At 34.3% G+C, this 22,599-nt stretch overlaps 1 long non-coding RNA gene across 1 annotated transcript in view; it reads right to left on the reverse strand.

Annotated features, from left to right (window-relative positions):
• The window catches only part of LOC141514208 (uncharacterized), a 114,607-nt gene extending 92,232 nt beyond the window's left edge, over positions 1-22,375 (reverse strand). The window contains exon 1 of the long non-coding RNA XR_012475968.1: positions 22,274-22,375. This is a non-coding gene — a long non-coding RNA (uncharacterized LOC141514208). The remainder of the gene's footprint in view (positions 1-22,273) is intronic.
• Positions 22,376-22,599: the final 224 nt, after the last annotated feature.

The raw sequence follows: 22,599 nt of genomic DNA on the forward strand, positions 1-22,599 counted from the left end.
TGACTCAGATTTCTAAGTATTTTAGAAATGAGGCCTTTATCAGAAACACTGTAAAATTTTGTTTTGTTTTTAGGTTTTCTCAAGACAAATGGGGTTATGTGGCTTTCCCAAGGCCACACAGCTAGGTAATTATTAAGTGTCTCAGACCAGATATGAACCCAGGTACTCCTGACTCCAGGGCCGGTGCTTTATCCACTGTGCCACCTAGCTGCCCCTGTCTGTAAAATTTTTTTCCCAACTTTCTGCTTTTTCTTCTAATCTTGATTAATAGCAATATTTATTAAAGCCTATAGTTTAGGGTTTGATACTGGAAAAAGAAAGAAAAGATAAAAAGATTTTCACAGTTAAATAGACAAAGAGAATGGTAAACCATTTAGAGAGTTTTTCTACTTGGGAGAATTTCTAAGAAAAGGTAAGAACATATACCTAAATTGCCTTTTTAAACTGAAATAAAGAATAAATAAGGAAGCAAGTCAGCAGTAAACTGAGGTGAGTTTGTCTAAAATATCTAAGATATGTTTCTTTGTGTATCCATACCCTCTCCATGTAGAAGCTTTGTCTGGAACTTTAAAATTTTGTCTTTGTTCATTATAAAAAATTTCCATGAATATACTTTCTCCATTACTTTCAACCTACTGCATCTCATAACCTTGTAGTAATGCAAAATACTTGAAAATGTTGCTTCTGGTTAATGTATTAAAGCTGTATATTTGTTAAGATAAGGTTCATAAGATTTAGCAGATAATCAGGACGTCAGTCAAGGTCAGACACTGTGCTAAGCTCTAGGGACATAAAGAAAGGCAAAAACTCAGTCTCCAGCCTTAAGAAGCTCGATCTAATGGAAAAGACAATGTGCAAATAACTGGTTGCATACAAGGCAAATACTGTAAAGATGGAAAGTATTGTCAGAGCAAAGGCTACTAGCCCCTGAGAGTGGGGTAGGAAGGCAAGAGAAGGGAGGAAAGGCCATTTAAAAAACCTCCTAGAAAAGGTTGCCTTTAAGCTAAATCTTTAAGGAAACCTGGGGAGCTAAGAGGCAGAGGTAAAAAAGATAGAACATTCCAAACAGAGGATATAGTAAGTGAAAAAAAGCAGAGAAATGGGAAATGGAGATATGTGCAGGTAATAGCAGAACAGTTGGATTATGGAGTGTGAATGGAGGGAAATAAAGTATTAGAAGACTGGAAAGGTTGGTTTTAAATAATAAACATACATTTATACCTGATACCAGAAATAATGCTTAAGATTCTGCAAACTAGTCTTCAGTGATATGTGAAGCAAGAATTACCAGAAGAGCAGGATGGTTTTCGCAGAGATGGAGGAGATAGAGACCAAATGGCCCATATTCACTGGATTATGAGAAAGCAAGAGAATTCCAGAAAATTATCTATTCATTGATTTACACTAAAGCCTTTCACTGTGTGGACCACAATAAAATTTGGCAAGTTCTCAGAGATGACCAAACCATTTTACTAGTCTTCTAAATAGCCTATATTCAGTACAAGAAGCAACAATTAGAATCAAACTTGGAACGATGGATTGGTTAAAATTGAAAAAAGGAGTATAACAAGGCTGTATATGTGACTTTATTTATTTAACTTATATAGAGAGTACAATGAGAAATGCTAAACTGAATGAATCAAAAAAATGGAATTAAAGGTGCCAGGAAAAATAACATAATCTCAGATATGCAGATAATACTCATTTAACAGAAATGATAATGTCAACTAAAAACAAATTTAAATTTTGTCTGCTTTTCTCAAATATGAATCTTCCCATTGAATCATCTCAGGCTGGCACCAACATACAGGAATGGGTAGATTCCCATGCCTTATGGAGGTTTTTATCATAACTGATAAATTACAAAGTTCCTGAGTTGGGAGGAGGCACTCCTCCTAAAGTAATGAAATTTCCAATAGTGAACTTTCAGACCCTAATATGACATGAACATATCCTATGTTGAGGGTCAGACCTTTGATGGACAAGGACAGAAGCTACTTTATCAGATCCTGCTTTCTAATTGTGCTATTGTATAAATATGCTTTTCTAACCAGCCCCTAGCACAAACTTAGAGAAACTAATAAGCATGTAAACCTAAATTTTATTTGTTCTTTTCTTAAGACCAAACTCTGGAAACTGACACATATTAGCCTAATTTCATTTGTTCCTTATTAGAATAAATTCTAGAGGTTAACACATGGTAATTTAATTCTTTATTAAGACCAAACTCATGAAAGTCACCAGCAGAAAGAAAAGAGGAATTCATTCAAAAGTCTCTTGATGAGGGTGAGAGAGGAGAGCATAAAAGATGGCTCAGAGCTTAACATCAAAAAAGATAAGATCTTGGCACCCATCACTTCCTCAGTTCCATCATTTATCCTTTCCTGGCAAATAGGGAGAAAAAATGGAAATGGTATCAGATTCCAAATTCTTGGATTCAAAGATCACTGCAGGTGGTGACTGTAGCCATGAAATTAAAAGATGCTTTCTTCTTAGAAGAAAAACTATGGAAAATCTGTAAAGCCTAGTAAAAAAGCAGAAACATCACCTTGCTGACTTAGGTGTAAAGCTCTGGTTTTTCCAGTAACAACATATAGCTGTGAAAGTTGGCCTATAAGGAAAGCTAAGCACTGCAGAATCTACATTTTTATTTTATTTTATTTTTAATTATTAAGCTATTTATTCTCATCCACATGTACATACATATTTACAAGTTACAAAATTTCCCTCCACCCTCCCTTCCCACCCCACCTCCCCTCAGCAGGAAACAGTCAAGTTAGCATTTTACATACATATTTTGTTAAACATGTTTACAAATTAGTAATTTTTGGCATGAAGAATTAGGATTAAGGAAAAGAGATACATAAGAGATAATTTTTATAAATTTGGAAAGGTTGGTTTTTTTATTCCTGTGTGCTTGGTTTGGTTTGGTTTTTCTTCCTCTGGCTGGGGATAATATAGTCCATAACTAGTCAAATGCAGTTGTACTAGCTCTCTGGACTGCTGAAAGGAGCTGTTTCCATCAAGGCTCTTCATCTCACAATGTTGTTGGTGATATGTACATTGATCTCTTGGTTCTACTCCCTTCACTCAGCATCAGATCCTGTAAGTCATTCCATGCTTCTCTAAGTCTGACCATTTATGTTTTCTTATAGAACAATAGTATTCCATAGTATTTATATACCATAATTTGTTTAGCCATTCCCCAATTGGTGGGTATCTATCCCTTCAATTTCCAATTCTTTTCCATTATAAAAAGAGCAGCTATGAATGTTTTTGAACATGTAGGACTTTTTCCTATTTTTTATCATTTGTTCTGTATATAGACTTAGAATTGGAATTGCTGGGTCAAAGGGTATGAACAGTTTTGTTGCTATTTGGACATGGTTCCATATTGCTTTCCAGAAAGGTTGGATCCATTCACAACTCCACCAGCAATAAATCAATGTCCCAATCCTCCCACAATCTCTCCAACATAGATCATCTTCTCTTTTTCTCATCTTGGCTAATCTAAAAGATGTGAGATGATACATCATTGTTCTTTTAATTTGCATTTCTCTAATCAATAGTGATTTGGAGCATTTTTCATATGATTATATATATATATGTATGTATATATATATATAAACTTTAATTTCTTCATTTGAAAACTGTCTGTTCATATGCTTTGACCATTTATCAATTGGAAATAACTTGTGATCTTATAAATTTGATGCAATTTTCTATATATTTTAGAAATGAGACCTTTATCAGAACACCTGGTTGTGAAAATTGTTTCCCAGCTTTCTGCTTTCCTTCTAATTTATGCAGCATTGATTTAATTATTAGTGCAAAATCTTTTTAATATAGTCAAAAACATTTATTTCACAGTTTATAATCTGCTTTAATTCTTGTTTGATCATAAATTTATCCCTTTTCCATAGATCAGATGTATAGAGTCTTTTTTGGTCTATTAATTTATCTATCATATGTTCTTTATGTCTAAATCCTGTACCCATTTAGACCTTATTTTGGTATAGGGTGTGAGATGTGGATCTATATCTAGTTTTTGTCATGCTATTTTCCAGTTCTTTTTTTTGTTTTTGTTTTTTTTTTTAGGGTTTTCACAAGGCAAATGGGGTTAAATGGCTTGCCCAAGACCACACAGCTAGGTAATTATTAAGTGTCTGAGACTGGATTTGAACCCAGGTACTCCTGACTCCAAAGCCAGTGCTTTATCCACTACACCACCTAGCCGCCCCTATTTTCCAGTTTTACCAACAATTTGTGTCAACTAGTGAGTTCTTATCCCAGAGGCTGATGTCTTTGGGTTTGTCAGAGTAGATTGCCATAGTCATTTACTCCAATTTCTTTTAAACCTATCCTAATCCACTGATCCATTACTGTATTTCTTTTATTTTTAATTTTTTAAAATTTATTTAAGATAATGGGGTTAAGAGTGACTTGTCTAAGGTCACACAGCTAGGCTTTTATTAAGTATCTGAGGCATGATTTGAACTCAGGTCCTCCTGACTCCAGGGCTGGTGTTCTATCCACTACGCTACCCAGCTGTCCCCAATACTCTATTTCTTAACCAGTACCAGGTAGATCTGATGACTGCTACTTTACAGTATAGTTTTAGATCTGGTAGAGCTAGACCCCCTTCCTTTACATCTTTTTTCATCAGTTCTTTTACTATTCTTGTCCTTTGGTTGCTCCAGATGAATTTTGTTACTATTTTTCCTAGCTCAGTAAAGTAGTTATTTGGTAGTTTGAATGGTATAGCACTGAATAAGTAATTTAATTTGGGTAGAATTGTCATTTATATTAGCAAAACCTAACCATGAATATTTGTTATTTTCCCAATTATTCAGATCAGACCTTATTTGGATGAGGAGTTCTTTATAATTCTGTTCATTTCTGGGTTTGTCTCAGGAGGTAGATTCCCAGGTATTTAATGTTATTTACAGTTATTTTAGGTTTGTTTGGTTTTTTTTTTGCAGGGCAATGGGGTTAAGTGGCTTGCCCAAGGCCACACAGCTAGGTAATTATTAAGTGTCTGAGGCTGGATTTGAACTCAGGTACTCCTGACTCCAGGGCCAGTGCTCTATCCACTGCACCACCTAGCTGCCCCTACAGTTATTTTAAATGGAATTTCTCTTTCTATCTCTTGCTCTTTGGCTTTGTTGTTCATATATGGAAATGTGGATGATTTATGTGGGTTTGGTTTATATCCTGCTACTTTGCTGAATTTGTTAATTGCTTCAAGGAGTTTTTCAGATGATTTTCTCAGTTTCTCTAGGTATACCATCATATCATCTGCAAAGTGTGAAAGTTTTGCTTTCTCATTGCCAATTCTGATTCCTTCAATTTCTTTTTCTTCTTTTATTGCTATTGCTAGCATTTTTAATATTATATTGAATAGTAATGGTGATAATGGGCATCCTTTTTTCACTCCTGATTTTACTGGAATTGCTGAGTTTATTCCCATTAAATATAATATATGTTGATGGTTTTAGATAGATACTACTTATTATTTTAAGAAAAACTCCATTTATTCCTAAACTTTCTATTGGTTTTTAAAAGGAATAGATATTGTATTTTATCAAAGGCTTTTTCAGCATCTATTGAAATAATAATATGATTTCTATTGGTTTGGTATTGATATGTTGAGTATTTTCCTAATGTTGAACCATCCCTGCCTGCCTGATATAAATCCAACCTGATTATGGTGTATTATCCTGGTAATAACTTCCCGTAGTTTCATTGCTAAAATGTTATTTAATATTTTGGCATCAGTATTCATCAGGGAGATTGGTCTATAATTTTGTCTGTTTTGGTTCTTCCTTATTTAGTTATCAGCACCATGTTGGCATCATAAAGGGAGTTTGGCAGAACTCCTTCCTTTCCTATTTTTTTAAAAAATAATTTATGTAGAATAGGAATTAATTGTTCCTTAAATGTTTGGTAGTATTCAGTTGTAAATCCATCTGGACCTGGAGACTTTTTCTTAGGGACTTTATTGATGGTGTCTTCAATTTCTTTTTCTGAAATGGGGTTATTTAAGTAATTTATTTCTTCTCTTAATCTGGGCATTTTGTATTTTTATAAATATTCATCCATTTCACTCAAGTTATCCAATTTATTGACATACAGTACAAATTATCTCTTTAATTTCCTTCTCAGTTCACCCTTTTCATTTTTGGTACTGGTAATTTAATTATCTTCTTTCTTTTTTAAATCAGATTAGCCAAAGGTTTGTCTATTTTATTGGCTTTTTCATAAAACCAACTCTAAGTTTTATTTATGAGATCAATGGTTTTCTTGCTTTCAGATTTTATTAATCTCTCACTTGATTTTTCAGCATTTCTAATTTGGTATTTAATTGGGTATGTTTAATTTGTTCTTTTTCTAGCTTTTTTTAGTTGCATATCCAATTCATTGATCTCCTCTTTCTCTATTTTATTCATATAGGCATTTAGAGATATAAAGTTTCCCCTCAAAAGTGCCTTTGTTGCATCCCATAAATTTTGGTATGATGTCTTGTCATTATCATTTTCTTGAATATAATTATTGATTATTTCTATTACTTGCTGTTTGATCCACCCATTATTTAAAATAAAGTTATTTAATTTCCAACTAGTTCTTGGTTTATCTTTCCCTGACCCTTTATTACATGTAATTTTTATTGCATCATGGTCTGAGAAGTGTATATTTATTATTTCTATCTTTCTGCATTTGATTATAAGGTTTTTGTGCCCTAGTACATGGTCAGTTTTGATGGAGGTCCATGTACTGTCAAGAAAAAGATATATTCTTTTCTATCCCCGTTAAGTTTTCTCCAGAGGTCTATCATATCTAAGTTTTCTAAGATTTCATTTACCTTCTTAACTTCCTTCTTATTTTGTTGTTAAATTTATCTAGTTCTGAGAGAGGGAGATTGAGGTCTCCCATTATTAAAGTTTTGCTGTCTAAGTCTTCTTGTAATTCACTCAGCTTTCCCTCTAGGAATTTGGATGCTATACCACTAGGTGCATACATGTTTTGTAAAGATATAGCTCCATTACTAATGGTGCCTTTTAAGAAGACATAGTTTCCTTCCTTATCCCTTTTAATGAGATTGATTTTTGCTTTACTTCACTTGTACCTTTCCTTCCCTTTTATCAGTCCCTTCTTCCCTTAACTTTCCCTTTCCCAGTCCCCCCCCCCCCCACCATAGATGGTTAGATTTTTAAACCAAAAATGGGAATGTATCTTATTTCCTCACTGGACTAAATCTATTGAACAGAATTTACTCAGCAGTCACATTCTCCCTTCTTTCCCTCTAAAATTATAAATCTTTGTGCCTCTTCCCTTAGTGTTATTTATCACTCTAATATTATTAATCAGGTATCATCAATCATAGTTGATTATTTGATTGCTTGATAAGCTCCTATTTATATCAAGATAACACAGATTGTTTACTTGATTGCTTGATAAGCAGGCTGACTCAAATTGCATAAAATTATAATTATTATCATTTTTTATCTTACCCCCACCTTTTCAAGTATCTTTCAAGTACACAAAATCCTTCTCACAAGCCAAAGTATCATCCAAAGGCATATAATTTCTTGAATTTCTTGTGCCCATCCCCCAGGCCAATTTTCTTTCACATTTTACGAACCCCCCCATACTTAGCACCTTGTTAAGTGAAACAAGGCCTTTTCTCTCTCCCAATTTACACCCCCCCCCCACCTGGGGTACTTAACCCCTTGTTAAGTGATCCACAGGTTAAGTCAAACCCTAATCTAATTAGCTGTAGGAATCTAAAGATCTCAAAGTACTGGGAGGCTCTGGAGGTCTCATTGAGAACCTTACAAATGATTTTAAATTACAGAGACATTGACTCAGGTCCTGGCAGTTTATGATGTCCTTACTAGACAAGGTGCTAAAACACCATGTGATTAAAGTGAGTCAAAGGATAATGAGACACTTCAGTTTAAAGTTAACACCCCTGCTTTTCTTCATGGCTTTTTGTCTCAAACATAATGATGTGATCTTGGATCTCAATTTTTTCAGCCTTTTTATTTTGTTTGATGGAATCTTGTAGTCTTGTAGACTCATTGGTTTCTATTTGTTCAATTCTAATTTTTAGGGTTTTATTTTCTTCAGTTAGCTTCTGTGTTTCCTTTTCCAGTTCATTATTTTTACTTTTAATGGAGTTGATTTCTTCAGTCAACTTTTCATAATTTTCTTGCATGACTTTCATTTCTTTTTTCCATTTTTCTTCTTCCTCTCTTCTTTGGTTTTTAAATTCTTTTTTAAGCTCTTCGATAAGCTTTTGTATTTGAGTCCAATTTATAGACTGTTTTGATACTTCCCCTATGAGTGATTTTTCACTGCTTTCTTTTTCAGACATGCATTTCTGTCATCTTTGACTGCAAAGTAGTTTTCTATAGTGAGCACTCTTTTAGCTTTTTTGTTCATCTTTGATGTTTTAGTTCTGCTCCTGGGGTGTAGGGAATATAGAACCAAGTTTTTATTTTGCTGGGGGTGGGATCTGATCCCTTGCTTATTGTTGGCCAAGACGTTGTCTGTGCAGTCCAGGCCTTGTCTTTGCAGAGGTTTTTATTTTTTCTCCTTTATGTCCAGGTTCTGACATAACAGTGGTTTGTGTCTGACCCAGTCCTATCTTTTACCCCAGTGTTTTCAGGGTTCAGACTTTGTTTGGGCTGGAGTCTTCCCTGTTGGCTTGCTACCTAGCTGCCAGGCTCCCTCCTGTTGTTAAGCTGTCAAGGACCTGTATTGCACTGTGCCTAAAATCCTCCTGCTGACTTTCCCCGCTCTCCTGCCTCCTGTACTTTACTTCTCCTTTTTCCCCAAAGAGACAGACCTTCACTGAAGATCCTCAGTGATGTCTACAGTTGAAAACTGCTTTGAATCTTTTCTTTCTCTTGGTGGCATCTGTAGTGTGAATGTTAGCGTAGAGGCTTCATTTATCTCTGGTAGAGAAAAGCTCCAGAAGCATGTTAGCTTTGCACCGCCATCTTCAAATCCACAATTTTAAGTTGTGGTACTGGATAAGACTTTTAAGAGTCTCTTGAACAATAAGGTCATCAAATCAGTCAATATTTGAAGGCATTAATTCAGGTATTCATTGGAAGGCCAAATACCAACCAATCAACTTTAGTCACATAATGAGAACTCATAGGACTCATTGGAAAAGACCCTGATCTTGGTAAAGATTGAAGGCTAAAGGAAAAGAGGATGTCAAAGGATGAGATGGATAAAATAGTATCATGGAAGTAACAAACATGAACTTGCACAGATTTTGAGAGATAGTGGAGGGTAGAAGGGTCTGGCATGCTATGGTCCATGGTGTCCCAAAGAATGGGACACAACTGACTAAATAAATAACAATAACAACAGTATCTGAAAATAATAGGGAAGCCCTGAGTTCAAGTTTAACCTCTGACACTTATAGACTGTGACCCCTAGCAAGACATTTAACTTCTTTTTTCCTTAGTTTCCTCTTCTATAATATTAGAATAACAATAGTTATGTCCCAGAGTTGTTGTGAGGATAAGACAATATTTGTAAAGTGCTTTGCAAACTCTAATGTGTTATATAAATGCCAGCTTATATTTATGATCTACAAAATCAAGATGAAGCCATAGTTTGACATTGAATTAAAAAAAAACTTTTTTAATCTTGGATTCCTTAAGAGAGATATGGTGTTAAGTGCCAGGGAGGCAATGACCCTCACTAAGGACCACTATATACCAGTAGCTGTGTGCTAGCAAGATATGTTCTGTTATGATCCCTATTTTACAATTGAAGAAACTGAGACAGAGATTAATTGTCTTGCCCAGAGACACAAAGCTAGTAAGTATCTGAAACCAGATTTTAACTCAAGTCTTCCTAACTCCCAAACCTAGGATTCTATTAGTTACATTACCTAACTGCCGCTAGTGAGGTGGTGATAGGAATAATAGTATCATTGAACTCTAACCTGATTGAATACTTTATGGAGTATCATTTATGGAGCATTATATTCAGTTTCAAGTGTCCCTGAGGAAAATGATTATTAATAGCCAATATCTTGGGGTAATTCAGAGCTCTCCCTTTATTTAAGTTTGGTCTCTTGAAGGACATTACTTATAATGAGATTGAATTAATTTTCCTCAATCTTGGTCAGACCTCCCCCCGCCCAACATAACCTTACAAGGAATTTAATCTAAGGTGGTGAAGTCAATTGTGTTTCAGCCTAGCATGGGTGAAAATAGATACTTTTGAAAATAATTCCATGTCTGTCTAACATGTTGGACTTATTAGTAAAAAAAAATTAAATTACCCAGAAACTATGTCCTTCATTCTTGAAGAAGATCATGACATCAGGAAAGTGATACCATGACATGCATGTGAATTGGGTTTGAGTGAGGAGGCTCTATGCTTAATCCCCACACTCACTTTCTCCTTCAGGGCCATCTGGGTTCAGTGGTCAGTTATGAATCAGGTTGACTGAAGATGGTCCTGGATGTGAGGCAATGTGGGTTAAGTGACTTGCCCAGGGTCACATAGCTAGTAAGTGTCAAACTAAGGTCAAATTTAAACTCAGCTCCTTCTGACTCCAGAATGGTGCTCAATCTTTTGTGCCAACTAGCCATCCTACTGCTTAAAAGAAATTTAAACAACTATATAGTAGGAGCCAGGGTTCATCTTGTTCTGCCCAGTTCTGGAGGGTAAAACTAACATGTGCAAGTTTTTAAAAGAGACAAATTTAGGTTTAACATAAGGAAATTATTAATGGAGTTCTCCAAAATCTGAAATGGGGAACTTTGGGGGAATGTTTTCCTACAGTGCAAATTACAAGCAAAAGCTTGGATTTCTGTTGGTTGGGAGTGTTTGTAGAGGGTATCCTTGTTCAGGTTCTTGTTTAAACCAGGAGTTTTTAAGCCCAGGAACTGTGATGTTGTTTTTAACTATATTTCAAATGGATTTCCTTGTGATCCTTTATATTTTATGCTAAGCATTGAAAAATATTATACTTAGGAGGAGTCCCTACTCTTCACCAGACTGCCAAAGTACCAAAGGTTCCAAAGTTAAGAGTCCTGAGTTAGACCATATATCTTCTGAAGTCACTTCCCAACTCTGGGATTCAGTGATAGGAGAATACTGAAGTTCGGGGAGCAAATACCCAAAGTCAAAAAATAAGTGGAGTAGTAATAAGATACCAAGTTCATTAAATGTATTGTTTAGGGATTATTTCTAAATTTCACTGCTTTAGGCTTAAGATTCCAGTCACACATTTAAATGGCCATCTTTGTTTTGAAATATTGTCAATGTAGTTAAATTTTAAAATCTCAGGTTTGGACACAAGAGGGCATCATTTCCTAAAGAATTGTTAAGCAGCATTCACTAAGTCCTTGATTCCTACAGTAATGTGTTGGGCTTTAACTCATTCCAGGAAAGATAGGGGTTGCAGAAAGGAAAAATCTTCACGATGACACCACAGAAAAAGGAAGGTATGGAATAATGAATTATACTGGATTTGAAGGCAGAAGGCTTGAATTCAAATCACGATTCTCCTTTTTATAAATCAATGAGATATTAGAAAGTCGTCTTTTGGCTCAAACCTAATTACCTCATCTGTAAAATGGAGAAGTGGCCTTAGAAAGTGGGGATTAGGGCTAGGTCCAAATCTAGATCCAATTTCCAACTATGTAATCTATTACCTATATTCTTTCTCCCTTGAAACAGTAGAGGTAGTTGGGTAAGAGATACAAAATAATCTGGTGAAAAGAACACTGGACCAGAGTATTCTAGCGTGAACTCCACCACTGTCTTCACTGGGAGCTAAAATTATAAAGACTAAGTATGATCCTGGATCAGACAATTTAACTTGTTATCCTCATCTAATTGTGTCCATATTCCCTAAAATCTATGATATTATAAGTGTGAATGTGAATATGGAACCACTCCTCTGAAGAGAATTTTATGATTTGCTGTGACCAATCTTCTGTCTTGTATTCTGGCACAATACACATATGGCAATAATAAAAATAATAATAGTTAACATTTATGTAGCACTTTAAGGTTTTTAGAAAAAATTTTACAAATAATATTATTATTTTTGATCCTAAAGCTATCACTGGGAGAGATAGGTGCTATTATTATTCCCATTTGACAGGTAAGAAAACCAAAGTTAACAAAGTTAAGTAACTTGCCTAGGGTCACTTTTGCCTAGGTCAGATTTGAAATTACAGCTTCTTGACTCCACTTTTAGGGAATGCTTTAATCATTGTTCCACCTAGTTATCTCTTGTATGTCACTAAATCAAATTTGGAAATCTATCCAGCTTGGAAGAAGCTGTCAGAACTTGCATTCCACTGGCATTGACTAAGAAAGCCTGGGAATCACCTCTATTCCGTAAAGAGATTTCGAAATAAGACTTTTTTTATAGGGTTTTGGTTTTATATTTTTGGTTTTTTTTGGCAAGGCAATGGGGTTAAGTGGCTTGCCCAAGGCCACACAGTTAGATAATTATTAAATGTCTGAGGTGGGATTTGAACTCAGGTACTCCTGACTCCAGGGCCAGTGCTCTATCCACTGCACTACCTAGCCACCACCTAGCTGCCACCTAGCCACCCCCTTGGAATAAGACTTTAAAAGAACTTTCCACCTCATGACTCTATTTTCAGACTCAAAAAAAGGTAATCTATGTTACAGTTCTTGAATACTTCCTAGCTGTGTGAAGAAGTAAGCAAATTACTTAAGCTCTGTCTGTTTCAATTTCCTTATCCATAAAATAGGATGATATCATATCTTAGGGCTGTTGGGAGAACCAAATGAGGCAATATTTATAAACTTTTCTTTACAAATCTTAAGGTACTGTCATCATTTTAGGTATTTCAGTTATGAGAACAGGGTTGCTGGTACCCAGGAAAAAGGGGAACTTAAATAGTGAGAGTAATTATGAGGAAAAAACCAGAGCAATTATGAGGAAAAAAACCATTACTCTGTCATTCTATTACTATTTCCTCAACATTAAACTTAATGGATAGATGTAAACATGGTGCTAAAGGAGAGTTGTGTGTGACAAAAGAGTTACTCTTTACAGTATCTGGTTCTAGGACAAGTTCTGTGTTCTCACTTGTGCTAGAGAATGTACATCCTTAACTGATATACGAATCCATTTCTCTTCAGTTTTCTCTTAGTCCAATGGTCCCTGAGTTATGAGTATTCTTATAACTTGGTTAGAAAAATGATAGCTTCCAGTTGGAGTTTGACTGAAGGGCTAAAAAGGAGATTGATTTTCAGTAATCTATCTTCTAAAAAACAAGATATTTTGCAGGGAATTCCAATTATAATAATGATAAGTGACATTTATATAGTGTTTGCTCTGTGGCAAACACCATGATCCTTCAAACAATCTTGGGAGAGAGGAGCTATTTTTTTTCACTTAATAGTATATTTTTTACAATTATATTCATTTTTTTTTAGGTTTTTGCAAGGCAAACGGGGTTAAGTGGCTTGCCCAAGGCCACATAACTAGGTAATTATTAAGTGTTTCAGACCAGATTTGAACCCAGGTACTCCTGACTCTAGGGCCGGTGCTCTATTCACTACACCACCTAGCTGCCCCAATTATATTCATTTTTACAGAATTTTGATTTTCAAATTTTTCTCCCTCCTCTTCTCTCCCCATTCACCAAAACAGCAAGCAATCTGATAAAGGTTATACATGTCCAATCATGTGAAACATATTTCCATATTAATCACATTGTGAAAGGAGAATCAGAACAAAAGGAGAAAATCACAAGAAAGAAAACAAAAACCAAATTTTAAAAATTGAAGAGTATGCTCTGATCTGCATTCAAACTACTTTGAATTCAGTCTTGAAAGAAGTCTGAGGGGGCAGCTAGGTGGTGCAGTGGATAGAGCACCGGCCCTAATGTCAGGAGTACCTGAGTTCAAATTTGACCTTAGACACTTAATAATTGCCTAGCTATGTGACCTTGGGCACGTCACATAACCCCATTGCCTTAAATAAATAAAAATTTTAAAAAATTAATTTAAAAAAAGAAGCCTGAGAAACTAAGAAGAGAAAGATAAGGGTTCAGGAAATTTCAGGGATAGGAGAAACCAGTGCAAAGACATGGGGAAACATTGTGGAGCATCATGTTTTAGGACTGTATTTTTGGAGGCTTGTGCCTCCAAAGAAGCCAGAAACTAGAATGAAAAGCATTCTTTTAAAAAACAAAATGGGGCAGCTAGGTGGCATAATGGATAAAGCACCAGCCCTGGAGTCAGAAGTACCTGGGTTCAAATCCGGTCTCAGACACTTAATAATTACCTAGCTGTGTGGCCTTGGGCAAGCCACTTAACCCCGTTTGCCTTGCAAAAACCTAAAAATAATAAAATAAAATTTTATTCTTTTCTTTTTATATCACCTACATTTCTTGCAGTATTCCTCCTCAACTCTGTCCTAAAGAGGATTTTTTTAATTACATAGAATTTTTTTAAAAAAGAAGAAAAAGTTGTTAGTCAAAGAAGAAAAATTTTGCATGACTTCACATGAATAATGGATATTGTATTTCTTGCCTTCTCAATGGATGAAAGAGAAGAAAGGGAAAGAATTTGTAACTGAAAATCGAAATAAAATTAAAATTTAAAAAATAATTAAAATATTGAAAAAGTTACTTGCAATATTCCACACCCTATCACTCCAACCTCTACATAGAAGGAGAAGGAGGTATCTTTTCATATCTCTCCTTTGGAGCCATTTTTTTCATCATAATCTCAAAACATTATGTTGTTATTTCTATTTATATTGTTGTAGTTGTATAAATTGTTTTCCTGATACTGCTTATTTCACTTTGAAATAATTCATTTAAGTATCCTCATGTTTCTCTGTCTTCTTCATATTTATAATTTCTTACAGGGGAGTAACCTATAATAATTTCAAAGTGCTTGGCACAATTCCTAGCATATAGAAAGTGCTATATAAATGTTAGTTATTGTCGTTGCTGTTATTGTCATATATATTTATGTACCACAATTTGGTTAGATGTTCCCAATCACTGAGATTTCTTTCCAGTTCCTTGCTAGCATGAAAAGTTTTACTATAAATATGTGCAAATGCTTATAAATATTTCATTGTATCATTGATCATCTTGAGATCTATTCCTAGTAGCAGAATCTCTGTTAAAGATAAGGGCATTTTAATCTCTGTCTTCATGTAATTCTAAAATTCTTCCCAGAACAGATATGTCAATGCACTCTTCCACTAATAAATTGATATTGACTTTTGTCTCATTAATTGTTCCCACTTCTTGATCACTTTCATAAGTTTGCTTGGTTTGAAGTTAAACTTCTGCTTTTAATTTGTATTTCTCTTATTACTAGGGATCTGAAACATTTTTTCATATGGTTGGTAATTCTTTGCAATTCTTTTGAGAACTATTTGTTCTCAAGAACAAGCAATATATCATTTACTGAGCCCAATGTAATAAACATTATGCTCAATAAATGTCCTTTAATTTGTCTTGAGAGCAAATAAAATTCAAAAAAGTATAAAAGAACATATTACAGAAATAATAGAAAATTTATCAAAGAAAATTATGACAAAATGATGTACTAAAATGCATGTAAGCTGAAGCAGTTCCTAGGAGAAAACTTATATAATTAAATGTTTTTCAACAGCAAAAGAGTAAAGAAACAATATAATTGTCCATTTTTTCATGATTTAGGTATACAACTAAAAAAGGACTTGAAATACAACATATTAAGCTAAGCAACAAAGAAGAAACTGAAAATTAGACATTAAGAAAATTGATAGCCTCCAAAAATTATTAAATTGATAAAACTGGGATAAACTAATAAAGAGTTAGGAAAGAAAGGAAGGAAGGAAAGGAAGGAAAGAAAGGAAAAACAAATTTTATCAAAAAAGGGAAAAAGTAATTCATAAAAACTGGAGATAAAATTTAAAAAATGAACAGAAACTATTTTGCTCAATTAAACTAACAAAACTGATAAACTAGTGAAATATAAGACTACTTATATTCTTATATATAAATACATATTTATATACAAATAAATATTAAATATGCAAATTGAGCAATAATAGACTATTTCGATAACAATATCAGAAAAAGAAATTGAATAAATCATAACTCAACTCCCAAAGGGGAGGTAGGGGAATAACTCCAGATTCTCATGGAAAACTGCTCTGATAGCTTTCTAATATTCAATTTCTAATATTCAAAATTCATATTGGGAATTGATTATTCAAATAAATAAAACCAAGTGTAATTTTCCTATGGGTAAATGACAAAAGGATGTGTACATCTTTCAAGCTATAAAGATCCAAATAAAATAGGCTCCATCTAAAAATAAGAAAAAAATATCAATTAAAACAATTCTGGAGATGTGGAGGACATGGGCATTGTTTTGAATTGTTCCCACCATTTTGAAAAGCAATTTGGAATTATACTTAAAAAGTTACTAAACTTTGCAAAAATTTTTAAATAGTATTTTATTTTTCCAATTATATATAAAGACAATTATTAGCATTCATTTTTATAAAATTTTGAGTTCTAAAATTTTCTTCTCTTCTCTCTCTTCTCTTCCCTCTTCATATATACCATATCATATATGCATTCCATAAAATGGTAACCAATTTGATAAAGGTTATATATATGTACATACCTTTTGACACTATGATATCACTAATGGATATAACCTTTGTCACTTGATGGGTGGATAAAACCAGGAAGGTACTATATTGTATACATATAAGGAGATATGACTCCTGACTGACGAGACTTTGAGCCACAACACTTCCGTGTTGCAAAAGGATCTTACTTTATTTTGTTGGACACAACCTGGAGAGAGAAAAGTGTGTAGAGAGAGAAAGGCAAAGATTTTTGAATTATAGAAGTTTCAGAGACAGAATGCAGGGAAACTGACCCATCATCTTGTCCTTTGACTCTCAGCAAGTTTGGCCCCCAAAATGCTGAGAGGATACTCCCCTTTAATAAAATCATCCTTTCTTTCCCTGAATCATCTAAGATATTTTCTCACTTTCAGATGAAAGTCTGCTTTATTAATATGTATTCTTTTATCAATTTTACCTCAATTTCTATGTTTTATTTTCTTGATAAATAAGTTTGTTAGATTTTCCTGATGATCTTTTATATAACTAGAATTTAGTGGGAAAGCATTAGGCTGAAAAATGTAAGCTGCTAGTCGATTTGAAGGTTGGTATAAAGATAAAATTCAAGATTTATTCCCCTCTTGAATACCTGAAGAAAAATCATCCAGAATCAGTGATCTTGAATCCTGCCTGCTCCTTCTTCCTAGCTGGTAGTCCCAATATATCTGACTTTCCATAAAAAGAGGTCATTCATTCAAATAAATATTCATTCAAATAATGAACCATTCCTTTATACAAGTAGATAGCATCAAACATTGATGTATATCCCAAATATATCAAAGAAAACAGGAAAAGATCCACATATGCAAAATTGTTTATAGTAGCCATTTTTGTTGAAATCAAGAACTTCAAAGAAGCCTATTAATTGGAGAACATCTGAGCACATTGTTATTTGTAAGCAATAGAATAGTATTGCACAGCAAGAAAAATGGCAAAAGAGGGGTGAAGCAAAGATGACAGAGTAACAGGAAGCATTGGAGGGGAGAGTTAACTTCTAAAACTCCTCCAAAGAGATCTAGAAAATATACCAGATACATTAATACATAAATAATGGAATTGTAAATTGGTCAAACCATTCTGAAAAGAAATTTTGAACTATGCCCAAAGGGCTATTAAACTGTATATACCCTTTGATTCAGTAATACCACTACCAGGTCTATATTCCAAAGAGATAGAAGAAAAAGGAAAAGAACCACCAAGTGCAAGTATATTTATAGCAACCCTTTTGTGATGGCAAAGAATTGGAAATTAAGGGAATATACATCAACTAGGAAATGGGTAAACATGTTGTGGTATATAATTATAATGGAATACTATTGTACAATGAGAAATGATGAGTAGGGTGATTTCAGAAAAATTTAGAAAGACTTATATGAACCAAAAAAAGTGGAAAAACACAGAACCAAGAGAACATTGCATACAATAATTAACAATATTGTAACAATGATCAACTAAGAAAGATTTAGTTATTCTGATCAATACAATTATCCAGGAAAATTGCAAAGGACCTATAATGAAAAATGCTATTCATCTCCAGAGGAAGAACTGATAAAGTCTGGATGCAGATTTAAGCATGGTTTTTTTCACCTTCTTTATGTTTCTTGTTAATGTTTGGGGAAGGGGCAGTGTTGTTTTGTTTTTGCAACATGGCTAATATGGAAATGTTTTATATGAATTCACATGTATAATTGATATAATGTTTGCCTTTTCAACATGTGAGAGAGGCACAGCAGGAAAGAAGAGAATTTGGAACTCAAAAGAATTTTAATGAATGTTTAAAAAAATTAAAAATTTTAAACTAAAAAAATGCACCAAATCAAATCCAGCTGGGAAAAATTTTTTTTTAAATTGCAATGAATCATTTTTCCGCCCAGGTCAGTATAAGGAGATAAACAGACACTAGGGATGGTGACTAGTGAGAAGCATGCCACAGTCCATGAGAGACTGTAAACTGGAGCAAGAAAGGATCTCAAAACCATAATGAGGCACCTGTAGAACCATATTCAGACATCACAGCAGGGACAGCTTGGTGGCCATACATATTTAGTTTGCATTGGCAAAGCTCTGCCACCCCACCAGATAATTTACCTGAAAAAAATTCAGAAACAAGTTCAGAAACAAGAAGCAGCAGAATGGCTCAGACCCTAGAAGAGGTGGATATCAATTCAAACCTTTAGCCCAGACTGAAACTTGAAGAGGAATAATCTTGAATCCTAGACCAAAGGGGAGTGTGAAATTCTATAAATTTGAATTGGTAGTTTCTCAACTGACTGACAGTGGTTAAAACCAGAAGACATTTACTATTGCTCAGACAGTAACCCAGGTCAGGAACTTGCAGAATTCAGATCAGGGATCAGCAATGACACTTTGGGCCATTCCAGATCACTTAGAGAACACTGAAAGATAGCAAATCCAATGACTGAGCTGTTCCTGAGATCCTAGAACAATTGTTTAGTGATTTTTCAGTTTTGTCCAACTCTTCATGATCCCATTTTACAGTATTCTTGGAAAACATATTGGAGTCATCATTTCCTTCAACTTACTTTACAGATGAAGAAACAGAAGCAAATGAGGTTAAGTAACTTATCTAAGGACACATAGCTTGTAAGTGAGTGAGGTTGGATTTGAATTGAGGTTGGATTTGGACTTAGGAAGATGTCTTCCTGAATCCAGGCCCAGCATTCTATGAACTATGGTACTGCCTAGTTGTCCCCTAGAACAATGTGTAGTACTCAATACTCCAAGAAAGCAACAATAGGATTGGCCCAAACCTTCCTTGTAGAAATATGTAGAGTCAGACCCTAATATGAAATCCAAAGTCAGGAAGTAGATAGGAAGAATGAGAAAATAAAAAAGAATTCCACCAGAAAAATTATGATTACATGTAATATCAATACAAAAATTCCAGAAGCTCATGACTCCAAAAGCAAAAGTCTAAAAAGAAAAATATTGAAAGCAATCAAAAAGGGGGTTTCAAGAATCAATACAGTCAAGATCATATATAATTAACAATGATCACTGTGAAGAAGCTAGGAGTTGGAATACCATATAGTAGAAGGCAAAGGATATAGGTTTAAAGCCAAGAATTACCCACAAAAATGGGGTGGGGAATAGATTTCTAATGAAATAAAGACTTCCAGGAATTCCTTATGAAAAGATCAGAGCTGTATAGAAACTTAGAATTTCACATACAGCTTTTAAGAAAAACTTAAAAAGATAAACATGAATGAATGAACAATAATGAATAAAGGGTTAAACAAAGATAAATTACTTTCATATATATATATGAAAGTAATTTATCTTTGTTTAACCCTTTATTATTATGCATATATGTATATATATGCATGTATGTATATAGTCCCCTCTGAACCCTGTCATCATAAGGTGGTATAAAAGGAATCTAATTAGAGAGAAGACCTGGGAGTGGTTCTGTTAAATCTTGATAATTTTAAGAGAAGAAGGGAGGCAGAGAGGGGAATTGGAGAGAAAGAAGCTTAAGGAAGGGAATAGTACCAAGCAAAAGCAACCATAAGACTGTATGGAGATATCTATAGCACTTTTGGAGGTAGCAAAGCATAGGAATTAACCATCTCCCAATTTATGAACAAACAAGTTTTGGCATATAAAGGTGATAAAATATTATTGTGCTATAAGAAATGATGGAGATGGTTTTAGAAAAAATAAAAACAGGTGGAAAATGTAAACAAAAACAAGATGGAAAGAAAAATAACTGAAAAAAATAGCTAAAGAATCCAGAATACTGAAGGAAACATTAATTCTTTTTGAACAGGGTCAATATGAAAATTTTTTTGCTTGCCTACTCATGTTTATATTAAGGGTTTTGCTTTGCCTTAGTTCTCAGCGGAAAGAGTGGGGTTGGGAAGATTAGGAAGGTAGATATTTGCTTCTTAAAAAATAAAAATATAATTTAAAAGATATTTTTAAAAGGGATAGAATTAGTGAAATTTGGACTTATATGAGCTGATATAAAATGAAGTGGACCAAAAAAAATTAGTTTATATAACACATTTATTATAATGCAATAAAAATATACAAATGATATAAAAGCTAAATTCAACAAAATGGATATTGAGGAAAAGATTACAAAGGTAGTAGAGAGTAAATAATTTAATTCTAAAGAATGGTGAGTCAAAGAATAAATCATAAAGGCAATAGTCAATTTTTACCAAAGATGATGACAACAATAAGACAACATGCCAAACATTTTGGTAGTCAACAAAAAGCAGTAATGAGGGGAAAATTTATATCTCTAAACATCTTAATTAACAAAAGATAAGATCAATAAATTGGGTGTAGAGCAAAAAAAAACCTAGAAAGCAAAAAGTTTTTAAACTACCAAAATAGAAATTCTGAAAAATCAAAGAAGAGATTAACAAGACTGAAAGCAAACACAGAAATGAATTTTTTTTTAAATTACAGGTAAGAAAACAAAGATCTAGAAACATTTAGTGATTATCCCAAGGTCATCCAAATCAGAGAAAGTTTGAGTTACTCTCCTAATCAGTTGAGGTCCCTTTAAGATCTAAAGAATTTTCCTCTAAGGGGTGGACCAGCCCTACAATCCTGAGCAATCTAGAAATTTTTTTTAATTCTCTATAACTCAGATACCTCTTCTGAAACTGCAAGCCAAGGGGCTTACTTTGGTGCTAGGGTGGCCCCAGCTCAATACTGCTTAAAATTTTGCAGACTCTAGCTTACCCGATCTCATGCCATAGATTTAAACTTTTCTAACTCTGGACTTTCCCCTAATGACTTCAGGAAGTGTTAACAATTTACTATTTGCTTTCATAAGTAAACACTGCTTCAAATCATGGCAATATTTATTACACATCATACAGAGCATATATAACTAAAGATCTTTCTCCATTCCAAAGATTGATGACAATTAATGGACCAAACAAAAATAATTTATCTAGCACCTGTAAAATGCCAAAAACTCTGCTGAGTAGTTGCAAAAATCTGAGGACAGTCCCTGTCCTTCCAGGAGGTTGAATTTCAAACATTATTGTCAACAGGGCTTTGTCCTTGAACTTTGTTCAGTTGAACATTTTAATCAATTTTATTTGATGAAAAGACTTCAAATCCCACAATTCCCTGCAATTCCTTTAACCCTTAACATCCTAGAACCACCAAATTGACAACTATGTCTTCATGGACTTCTACAAAGTCCCAATTATCAGCAGAGTCTAGATTGGTTATTTCCAATGAAACCTTGATAAAAGGGAGAATCAGAGATGAAGATTCTGGGAAGATGGTATAGGTCAGAAAACTTTTAGTTCTCTAAATTTCCTCCACAAAATAAAAAAAAAAGAGAGAGAGAACATCACATTAGAATGGCAGAAATAACCTCAGTGAAAAGCAGTTCTCCTCAATACTACGGGGTCAGGGTTTAGTCTGAGTGAAGTGCAAACACTCCCAGGCTGATTCTGCAGAATCAACTACAAGCCCTGGGGCAACTGGGTTGAGAGGCAGCCTCAGTCCTAGAAATAATTTCACAGTATGGAGATCTGACAGTGTACTAGGAGAAGATGGAAGGACCTTCCACTGTTGAGGGATGTCAGGCACAGCTGTACTTACCAAATGATCCTGACTGTGGCTGCAGAATGAAGGAGTTAGCACACACCTAAGAGCGAAACAGTACTTGATGGCTGTGGGTACTTACAAGAGAACAGTTTCTGGTTTCAGTGGTGAAGGGAAGGGAAGAGAGGACTTTGGAGTTTGCAGCCACCTGATTATTCATAGGGAGCATGATCATTTTGAGTGGGAGTGTGACTGGGAGATCTAGCTGTGGCTTAGGAGTGGAAAGGAGAGAACAAGGTTGGGGCCCCAAAACAGACCTCAAAAATAACAGTAAGAAGGACCTGAGGCTTGAGACATCATTCCCTATTTCTTGAGATTATACT

This window comes from Macrotis lagotis, chromosome 2 (assembly GCF_037893015.1).
Source record: "Macrotis lagotis isolate mMagLag1 chromosome 2, bilby.v1.9.chrom.fasta, whole genome shotgun sequence".
NCBI classification, from domain to species: Eukaryota; Metazoa; Chordata; class Mammalia; order Peramelemorphia; family Peramelidae; genus Macrotis; species Macrotis lagotis.